Source organism: Trichosurus vulpecula, chromosome 6 (assembly GCF_011100635.1).
Source record: "Trichosurus vulpecula isolate mTriVul1 chromosome 6, mTriVul1.pri, whole genome shotgun sequence".
In the NCBI taxonomy this organism is placed as follows: domain Eukaryota; kingdom Metazoa; phylum Chordata; class Mammalia; order Diprotodontia; family Phalangeridae; genus Trichosurus; species Trichosurus vulpecula.
The window spans coordinates 266,444,258-266,455,162 of NC_050578.1; positions in this window are offsets into that span (position 1 = coordinate 266,444,258).

Consider the following 10,905-nt stretch of genomic DNA (forward strand, 5'->3'; position numbering starts at 1 on the left):
CCATATTAGTCCTTTTGTACAAGAAGACTTGAATCAAAGAAAAAATAAAAGAAAGAAAGTGAAAAACAGCAGGCTTTAGTCTGTATTCAAACAATATTAGTTTTTTTTTTCTCTGTGGAGGCTGATAGTGTGCTTCATCTTTAGTCCTTTGGGATTGTCTTGCATCATTGTATTGCAGAGAATAGCCAAGTTATTCACAATTCTTCAAGCAATACTGCTCTTACTGTGGACATCGTTCTCCTGGTTCTGTTCACTTCACTACACATTAGTTCATGTAAACTTTTGTAGGTTTTTTCTGAAATCATCCAGCTTGTCATTTCTTATAGCTTACTGATATTCCATTACAAACATATATTATGGTTTATTTAGCCATTCCCCAATTGATGGGCATCCCTTCAATTTCCAGTTCTTAGCCACTACAAAAAAGAGTTGCTATACATATTTCTTTTTTACAAATAGGTCATTTTCCCTTTTCTTGGATGTCTTTGGATTATAAACCTAGCATTAGTATTGCTGGATCAAAGAGTATGCACAGTGTTATATAGTTATATAGTAGAGTATAGTTCCAAATTTATCTTCAGAATGATTAGATCAGTTTACTACTCCACCAATAGTGTATTAGTGTTGCAGTTTTCCCACATCCCCTCCAACATCCAATATTTTCCATTTTCTGTCATATTAGTCAATCTGATAGGTGTGAAGACATACATTGGAGTTGTTTTAAAGTACATTTCTCTAATCGAAAGTGATTTAGGGCATTTTTTCCTCATATGACTATAGATAGCTTTGATTTCTTTGTCTGAAAATCATCTGTTTCTATCATTTGACCATTTATCATTTGGGAAATGACTTGTATTTCTATAAATTTGATTTGTTTTTCTGTATATTTGAGAAATAAAGCCTTTATCAGTGATGTTTGTTGCAATTATCCCTCACCCCAGTTTTCTGCTTTCCTTATAATTTTGGTTGAATTGGTTTTGCTTGTGCAAAAAGTTTTAAATTTTATATGATAAAATTATCCATTTTGCATTTCATAATGCTCTCTATATCTTCTTTCATCCAAAATTCTTCTCTTATCCATAAACATGATGGATAAACTATTCTATGTTCTCTTAATTCTCTTAAGGTTTCACCTATATGTATAAATCATGTACCCATTTTGACTGGTATGAGATGTTAGTCTATACCTAGTTTCTGCCATATGGTTTTCCAGTTCTCCCAGAATTTTTTGTTAAATGGTTAGGTTTTGGATCTTTGATTTTATCTTACACTAGATTACTATGGTCATTTACTATAATGTAATTTTACTTAATCTATTCTTCCACTGATCTACCACACTATTTCTTAGCAAGTACCTGATTGTTTTGATAATTACCACTTTATAGTACAGCTTGAGATCTGGTATGGCTAGACCACCTTGCTTTGCATTTTTTTTCCCATTGATTCCCTTGATATCCTTGAGCTTTTGTTTTTCCAGATGAATTTTTAACATTCATTTTTACAAAATTTTGAATTTTAAAATATTTTGCCTCCCTCCACTCCTCTCCTTCCCAAAGGGTGAGCTATTTGTTATAGGTTATATGTATGCAATCATGTAAAACATGTTTCCATATTAGTCATGTTATGAAAGAAGAAACATATCAAAAGGGAAAAACATAAAAATGAAAGAAAGTTGAAAGATCATGTTTCAATCTACATTCAGAATCCATTAGTTTTTTCTCTGATTATAGCATTTTCCATCATGAATTCTTTGCAATTTATTTGGATCACTGTGTTGCTGAGAAGAGCTAAGTCATTCAGAGTTGATCATCACACAATCGTATACAATATTCTTCTGGTTCTACTCATTTCATCTGTCTGCTTATCATTTCTTATTGCCCAATATTATTCAATTACATTCATATACCACAGCTTATTTAGCCATTCTCCAGTTGATGGACATCCCCTCAATTTCCATTTTTTTTGCTATCACTAAAAGAGCTACTATAAATATTTTTGTGCATGTAGATATGTTCTCTTTTTTAATGATCTCTTTGGGATATAGACCTAGTACTATCATTGCTGAATCAAAGGACATGTACTTGATTGCTCTTTGACCAGAGTTGCAAATTGTTCTCCAGAATGATTAAATCAGTTCACAACTCCACCAACAGTGTTTTCGTGTCCCAATTGTACTACCTCCTCTCCAACATTGTTCATCTTCCTATTCTGTCATATTATCCAATTTTATAGGTGTGAGTGGTACCACAGATTTGTTTAAATTTGCATTTCTCCAATCAAAAATGATTGAGAACATTTCTTCATTCAATTTTAGATAGCTTTGATTTCTTCTGAAAATTGCCTGTACATATCCTTTGACCTTTCTACAATTGGGAAGGGCTTGTATTCTTATAAGTTTGACTCAATTCTTTATATATTTGAGAAATAAGGTTTTTATAAGAGACTCTTGCTGTAAAGATTGTTTCCCAGCGTTCTCTTTTCTTTCTAATCTTGGTTGCATTGGTTTTGTTGGTGCAAAATATTTTAATTTCATACAATCAAAATTATCTATTGAATATTTTGTAATACTCTTTATCTCTCATTTGCTCATAAATTCTTCCCTTCCCCATAGATTTGACAGGTAAACTATTATTTGCTCTCCTAATATGCTTATGGTATTTCTAAATATCTTTATTTCTAAATCATGTACCCATTTTGATCTTATCTTGTATATGGCATAAGATGTTAGTCAATACCTCATTTCTGCCATATTGTTTTGCAGTTTCCACAGCAGTTTTTGTTAAATAGTGAGTTCTTATCCCAGAGGCTGGGGTCTTTGGCCTTTATCAAACACTAGGTTACTATCGAAATTTACTAGTATCTTGTGTACCTAATCTACTTCACTGATCCACCACTGTATTTCTTAACCAGTACCAGATAGTTTCACTGATTACTGCTTAATAATATAACGTCTAGACCTTTGCATTTTTTTTCATTAATTCCCTTGATATTCTGACCTTTTGTTCTTCCAGGTGAACTTTGTTGTTATTTTTCTAGCTCTGTAAAAAAATTTTTTGGTAGCTTGATTGGTATGGCACTGAATAAGTAAATTAGGTTGGGCAGAATTGTCATTTTTATTATATTGGCTCAGCTTATCCATGAGCAATTGATTTATTTTCCAATTCTTTAGACCTGACTTTATTTTTGTGGAAAGTGTTGAAAGAGAGAGAGAGAGAGAGAGAGAGAGAGAGAGAGAGAGAGAGAGAGAGAGAGACAAGGAGAAAGAGAAGGAGAGTTGAGGAGAAAGTGCATTCTTGGCATGGGGTTCAACCAGAGCAGAGGCACAGAGAGGGGAAATGGATTGTCATGTGTGAAGCATACCAAAGTCAGTTTTCCTAATCAGTAGCATTCAGGAATTTGAGTGATAAACAAGAAAATTGGAAAAGTCAAGTTAAGGCCAGGTTGCGAAAGGCTTTAAATGTCAAACAGAGGTACTAATGTTCTATTCTAGGGTAATACCATGCTACTGGAATTACCTGAGTATAAGAATGACATAGTCACAACTGAGTTTAAGAAAAATCACTTTGGCAGTTCTGTGAAACCTGTTTCCTTTAAATCAGAGAACTATAAAACTCACCAGCATATATCTGGGCGGTAAGACAAGTCCACTTAGCTCTTTTATTTATTTTCTGACTGTTATCCTCTTAAGTCTTAAAATAGTTATGTGCAAATGAGCTGAAAGACCACCATACCTTTCAGCCCTTCTATAGTTTTCAAAGAAGACCAGTTTTTAATAAATAAAACAATTCTCTCCTGTCCTTTAAAGCATTAAACAGTTCACATTAAAAAGGAACCTCACCATACATTGTTTACAAAGTGAATTAGACTATCAAGAGAGTCAGGGAAGGTGGCTTTGCAGTCTCAGCCTCTATAATATACTCAATTTGCAGCCTTTCTAGCCCATACCTTATTACCACAAGTGGAAGCTGCATCTTCTCTACCCTTTGCATGAGAAAACAACCATTCCTTCCCTGAAAACCCTTTTAAGCACTGAGTTCTTCAGGCAGATGGAACTAAGAGAATCAGAGCTCTTATTCATCCCTGCACTATTAGCCTTGTGAGGGTGAAACTTCTCCTAAGGACTAAATTTTGAGGTTTCCTCTTCACCCAATACACTCTGTGCTCCTTCCCCAAGCCACCTGAGAAAAATGCCATCCCCTCAGCTTTCCAGAACCATCAAGCATGCAGGCACCAGACCACTGGCTGCCAGAAGACATTTCTAGGAACAGAGACTCAGACACCAATCCTAAGCAGAATCAGATAGCATGTTCCATGTGAGTAACTTCTGGATGTGGGTGTCATCCCCTCCCATTTTGAGATGAGGCAAAGCAGATGGACAAGGGAAAATTTGATCAGTTTCCTGAGGACTTGAAAATTAAGCACCTCTCAGAGCATATGTATGGGTGAGTTTTCCTGTTATCTCCACCCTTTGCTTCTTGGTGTTTGGAGGGAGAACAAGACCTCAGAGGAAAACAGGCTTAATCAGATTGTGTCATTTGGATATGATAATCTGCTTTTCCCCCTTCCAACTGTGATTAGGTTGTCATCTTCCAGTCATTAACAAATATCCTTCCTCTCTGACTACAGATCTCCCCTGCCCAGGCAAGGTTTTCCTGTCCCTCAGGAATCCCTATCCTCTCCTGCTCTCCACTCCCACTGTGGTTCTGGAATCCACATTTGTCCATGAATTCCCTTTCATGCTCGACCTTCTTCTTTCACACTCTTTCCATCCTCTTACATTTCCAGAACCCATAACTGCCAACTCTCTGATCTTAGATTCTAAAATTTACACCTCACAATGACCTGTCCTTCCACCCCCTCTTAGTCACAGTACTCCTTAATCCATTCTTTATCTTCATAGCAATGTCATCTCTCCATGCTTTCCCAGGATATCATGCTTGCTTTGTATTTTCTTTCTTTCTGTCACAGCTTTGACACCCAACTTGGCCAGTTCATAGCTTCTTTAAGTTCCTTGACCCCTTGTCATCTCATATCTTGTCAACACCAATCAACGGTTCACTCTGTCTTCTCCACTTCTATTCTCATAATGCTTAAGCAAAGTTGAACAACCATGTGGGTTTTGTTGTCTACAAATTTATCTAATAACAAAATGTCAGGAAACTTTTATTCTATTCTTTTTGAAATTATCACACTGCCTCTAGCAGGTGTTCCAAAATTTCTCCCCCCCCCCACACCCTTTACTCCTCTCTTAGCTTCTTGTTTCTTATCATTCTGTCTACTCCTCTCACAGAAATGGATCTTGCCTCCTATTTGACTAAGGGAATCAAGGCTCACTATGGTGAGCTCTCTCTTTTCCCTTCTCTGAATTCTATCTTGGATCTTCCTTCATCCCTATCTCTCCTAGATAGTTTCTGTTTCTCTGTCTGACTCTATATCTCTCTTTTCTCCTACTTCCTTCTCAGATTTTGGTGAACATTCTGTGTCTCACATACAAAAGTGTCTTGAAGGTGGATACTGAGTGTTTTTCATTTCTGTTTCTCAATGATGCCTTGCATATATATGGCTCTTTTTAAAAATGGTGAATTGAATACAATTGATTTGAATGGGACAGCACAGCTAAGGTAATCACATTGTCTGTCACATCAACTTTTATCATGGTCAATGGAGGTGTCTATGGCACACATTATATACCTTAATAAATGTTTGTTGACCTTTCAAGACCCTTATTTTTACAAATGAAGAACTGAGATCCAGAAAAGTTAAGCAACTTACCCAAGTTTGTATCCTCAGGAAATAGCACAGCCAGAATTTGAATTTAATTATTTTGACTCCAATCATTCAACAAGGTAACTGGAAAAGCTGGTTTAACTTTTTCATAATCTCCTCCAGGGGCTGTCTGGGTAAATATGCTTGAGATGCAGTTGATATTATTAGATTTTGTCACAAAGAAGGAGGAGGAAGAGTATCACAGTTCCTTGCTAAGTCACCTGTGTCCAATTTTGGAACTCGTGAGTAGAGCATTATGCAGGCTCAATTAACCAATAACCATTTTTTAAGCATTTATTCTGTACCAGGAATAGTGTTGAGCAGTGGGGATACAAGCCTACAAAATGAAACAACTCTACTCACAAGGATCTTTCATCCTAATATGAGTAAAAGATTCTACACAAGGTATATAAGGAACATCATATAGGCTCTCTGGAGCCTACCAGTTAGAAGCCATGAGAGGCCACCAAGATGATTCTGTGAGGAATTTGGAAGATGGCCACACCTTATCTTAACTCCAGACACTCCTACAGGCTTTAGGACAGGTCTTGATGGCCATCTATTGTAATTGTTGTTGTAGAAATATTTGTGGACTTTCTGTACTTTGGGTTTATGTTTAAAGATTCTGATAATATAGACACATCCTTATTTTACAGTGGGGGATGCTGGGTCATATATTGGCAGCAGGAGCTGTTCTCAGCAGCCTTCACTGCTGATGAGAAAATCCTATATTAATTTAATTATTACCATGCTTGCATGTTGCTGAGTCAAAGATTTCCCTGTTGGCCCAAATGCTTGTGGTTGAATATATTAATCATTACTGAGCTCAGAAAAATCCTTATAGAGTATATTAAATACCAATTTCTATAGAAAAAAACCATATTTGGCTAATTACTGGATATGGTTTTGCAGGTATTGTAAGATAAAGGCCAAAAGAAGCCATGAGTCTAGGCTTCTTAGCAGATGGGGAGTCCAGGCAGAATTCCACATAATGGAAATAATTGGTGAGTGTTGCCCCAGTTCCCAGTATTGTAAGGAAATCATTAGAGCCTGAGCAACCCCTTCATAGCCTAGTAATGTGTACAGAAATACCCACCACAGAATTAGTGGGACCAACCAGTGGCCATAGTGTTGTGGCAAGAGAATTTTAAAGGAAACAACCCCTCAGCCATAATCACTGATTGGGGAGAGATTTTGAGAGCAAGTTATTCAGAGAAATATTTGACCATCAGGAATCAGGAAATGAATGTGTATGTCACTACCCCAGAAGCTGTCCCCCATTCAGTAGTCTTTAATGGAGGCTGCCTAAATAGGTTGGGAACACTGGTAAGAGTATATTCCAAAGGTGAAGGCAGTGCATGACATTTCTCATAGAAACATTACAACACTCCAAGGAATAATGCAACAAGTTTTGAGAGACTGTGTGTGATAGTGGCTAGAGTACTATACTTCAGCAGTCTAGACAGGAAGAAATGGGTTCAAGTCATAACTCAGAAATTGATTAGCTACATTACCCTAAGTAGCTCACAACCTCTCAGAATCTCAGGTTTTTCTTCTGTCTGATAGTAATAGTAATAGCAGCCTGTCATATTAGGTTATTGTTAGGATCATATGCATTAATGTATTTAAAGTGTTTTGCAAAAGTTAAAGTTTTATATTATTGGTTACTATTATTAATCTACACCACATTTGATGACATGTGAGAAAAATATTAGCTCCCCATTAGACTGTGACTTGAAAGGTCATAGAATGGAAGAATGGGTGTTCTAAATGTGTATGTTGTACAATGGAGGGAAATTGAGAGACCTATGGGGAAAAGACGTCAGAAAAAACAACATCCTTACATTCATGTTCACTGCCAGAAATTCCACATGGGACATAGAGACCTGTTACATTCTTGGTGACAACAGCAAATATTGTTGGTCAATCAAATGACAAACCACATTGGGGACCGGAAAGACTAGGAAATCTACTAATCTATAAGATAGCAGTATGAAGTGGTGGAAGTCCTACACAGATGATACATTGCAACTCCTTGCTGCCTGTGAGGGAAATGTTGGATTATCAAATGAAGAGGAATAAAAGAATGAAGAGCTGAGGAATCAGACACCCAAAATTTCACTTTTGTGCTGTATATCGAAGAAGGGATCTTCAAGGGATAATCAATGTTAAGGTGACCCTGGTCATGATTCAAAATGCCCTGAATTTAAAGACACTGGCAGGCAATACAGAATGTCATCCAGATTTGCCCTATGCATAGGCAGTCTTTGGCATTGGGGATCAAGGAGGAAGTTTAACAGATTTACCAGAAGTTAAATCTGAAGGCATTCAACTTTCTGCCTGCTACTCATCCACTGGAGGTCTCAGGGAGATAAAAACTAGCTATGACAGAAAAACCAGTTAGCCCCCAGTTGTCCATGGACTTTTCCTGTTGGCCAGTGTGTCTTAAGACGATGTCTTCCTTACAGACAATATGGAAACAGAACATTTAAAAGTGGCAGCAGTCCACAATGGAAGTGAAACTCTTCAGCTTATGATATGACTAACATACTATGTTCAAGCTGTGAAGATGCTATTTGAGTAGTACTTGGTCAAATATTCACACAGAACAGTAGATTGTATTTCAGAGAGGGAAGAGTGACATTGACTCTCTGTGAAGTCTCTAAGCCTGGCTATATTTATCATGTACAATATATGAATATATTTTGTATGAATATTGCCTTTAGTATCCAACATCCAGTTTCCAGTGAATATATTTTATTTAATTTTGGGGAGTAATGCAGTTATACTATGGGCTGTTCCTCCTATCATGGTACAGTGGAAAGAACATTGGGTTTTTACTGGGTGCTGCATACAGTGGATTCCTTCATTCTCTGACCAAGGACTCTATTCCTGAACCTTTGCAGCATGGCCATCAACATCTTGCCTCCTTCTCAGCCCTCAATATAGCTTGGTTGTTGGCACCTGCACTGGGACTCCCAGATTACAGTAAATCCTTCTCTCTTTTTGTATACAAACAAGAGCAGGTGGTGGCTTCTAGCTTACCCAACCATTCAGACTTGGTTCATCCCTGGTAGTTTATTATTTAGTTCAGCTTGGTTTTGTGGCAGGTGGAGAACTGCCCTTCCTCCAGGCAGTGGCCACCACTGACCTTTTGGTAAAAGAGGTTTCTGATTTATTTTTGAGTGCCCCCATGAAGTTGAGACCCTCAACACCAAACTCAAGCCTTTCCAGATCAGACTAGCTAATTTTATGAAACGACTCTACTTGGTAAAGAAAATAACACCCCCAAGTGCTGTGCAGTCCACAATCCTGCTACACTGCTCCCTGATTTGCTAGTCCCTGGAGAGCCCTTAAGTGATTAGGTCTCAGTAGTAGACTGGGTGGCAAAACCTCATGATGTTATTTCTACACCTTTTTCCAAAGTCCTGACTTTGTTTTGTATCCTGACAGTTCTTTTATGATAGATGATGCTTGCTGCACTGGCACTGGTCCTTGAAAATTGTGAAGAAGCAAATAATTTCTATAGATTTGGAAAAGAGCACTATTCTTATTTTCAAAAAAGAGTAGAGAATAGTGTCTACAAAAATAGATCAAGGAAAATGACTTCAATTCCTAGAAAAATTCTAGACTATCACATTAAAATGATGATTAATGAACATCTGGGAAAGGGAATGGTTATCACAGAGCCATCATAACTTCATTGGGAACAAGTCATAGAGGATTAGTAAACCAGGATACCCATAAAGCTATCAGTCACTAAGACTGTTTTGCAAGACGTTTGGCAGAATCTTTCAATCTGTTCTTATGGAAAAATGGAGAAATGTTACCTAGACAATAGTACAATTAGATGGATTTGGAAATTTTCCAATGGTTAGACCCAAAGCATAGTTGTAAATTGTTCAACTGTATTACAGAATGTTGGAGCTAGAAAGGATTTTATAGATCTTCATGTTTAAAACCCTCCTTAGCCAAAGAAGTAAATATCTTTTCCAGAAGTCTTACAGTGAGGAAAGAGCTGTTACAATATGCAAATGTGTCATATTATTCTGAGTCCAGGTCAACTGGGAAGGAAATCTTATTAGTCCTTGGCTCATGGTTGTTTAGCTTGCTGTTTTTTAAATGGCTCTGGATAAAGGTATATATGACATACTTAGTCAGGTTTACTAATATAAAATGGGCTGTGCCAGTGGTATAATGCTCAGATAGAAATGGTGGCCACTAAATTGTAGAGAAACTCCCTGTGGGCTTCATATCGACAGTTTTGAAATGTAATATCCATATTTTCTTACATTTTTATTTTGTTTTATTTCCCAGTTACATTTTAGTGTGGTTCAGAGTGCATTTGAGTTTGTTGTGGCAGCATAAGACCTGTGAACTTAGGTTTGACAGCTGTGGTCTAGAAAATAGTTTTTGTGAAGAAGATCAGGAGTTTCTAGGTGGATTGTGATTCAAAACTGATACAACTGATGAAGAATGGAATAATATTCTGAACCAGAGATGTGAAAGCCCACCATCCTCTCTGATCAGACTATGGTTGGAGAATTGTATTTAGTTCTGGGCAACACATTTTAGGAAGTGTATTAATGAGCTGGGAAGCATCCAGTGGAAAGTGAACATGATGAATTGATGATAAACCCCCTGTATGGCTTTAAGGAATTGAAAATAGTTAGCCCTGGGAAGAGAAGACTAAAATGAGACATTATAGCTGTCCTTAAATAACAGTAAGGAGGTCATGTTGAAGGATTACATGTGTCCTTCTTGTCCCAAAGGGGCAGAGGGAAGAACTAGCAATAATGTACTGAATTATTTTCAAGGTGGCAGATTTAGGCTTCACGTAAGGAAAACCTTCCTCACAATTGAGATATGCAAAAGAAGGATAGGCGGTCTTAAGAGGTAGGATATTTCTCATTAGAATTGTCAAGCAAAGGTTGAATGATCTGGAAGATCTGTTTTAAAAAGGACTCTTGTTTAGCTATCCATTGAACTAGATGGTGTCTGAGAACCCTTGCAATGCTTAAATTCTGTTAGTGTGTTCTATTGAGCTATTGATGGAAGAAATTTTGAACCAACTTGATAGTGGAATGTGAGCCATTAGAGGAAAATTGAAATATTGGACCTGATAAAAAAAATCTCTCA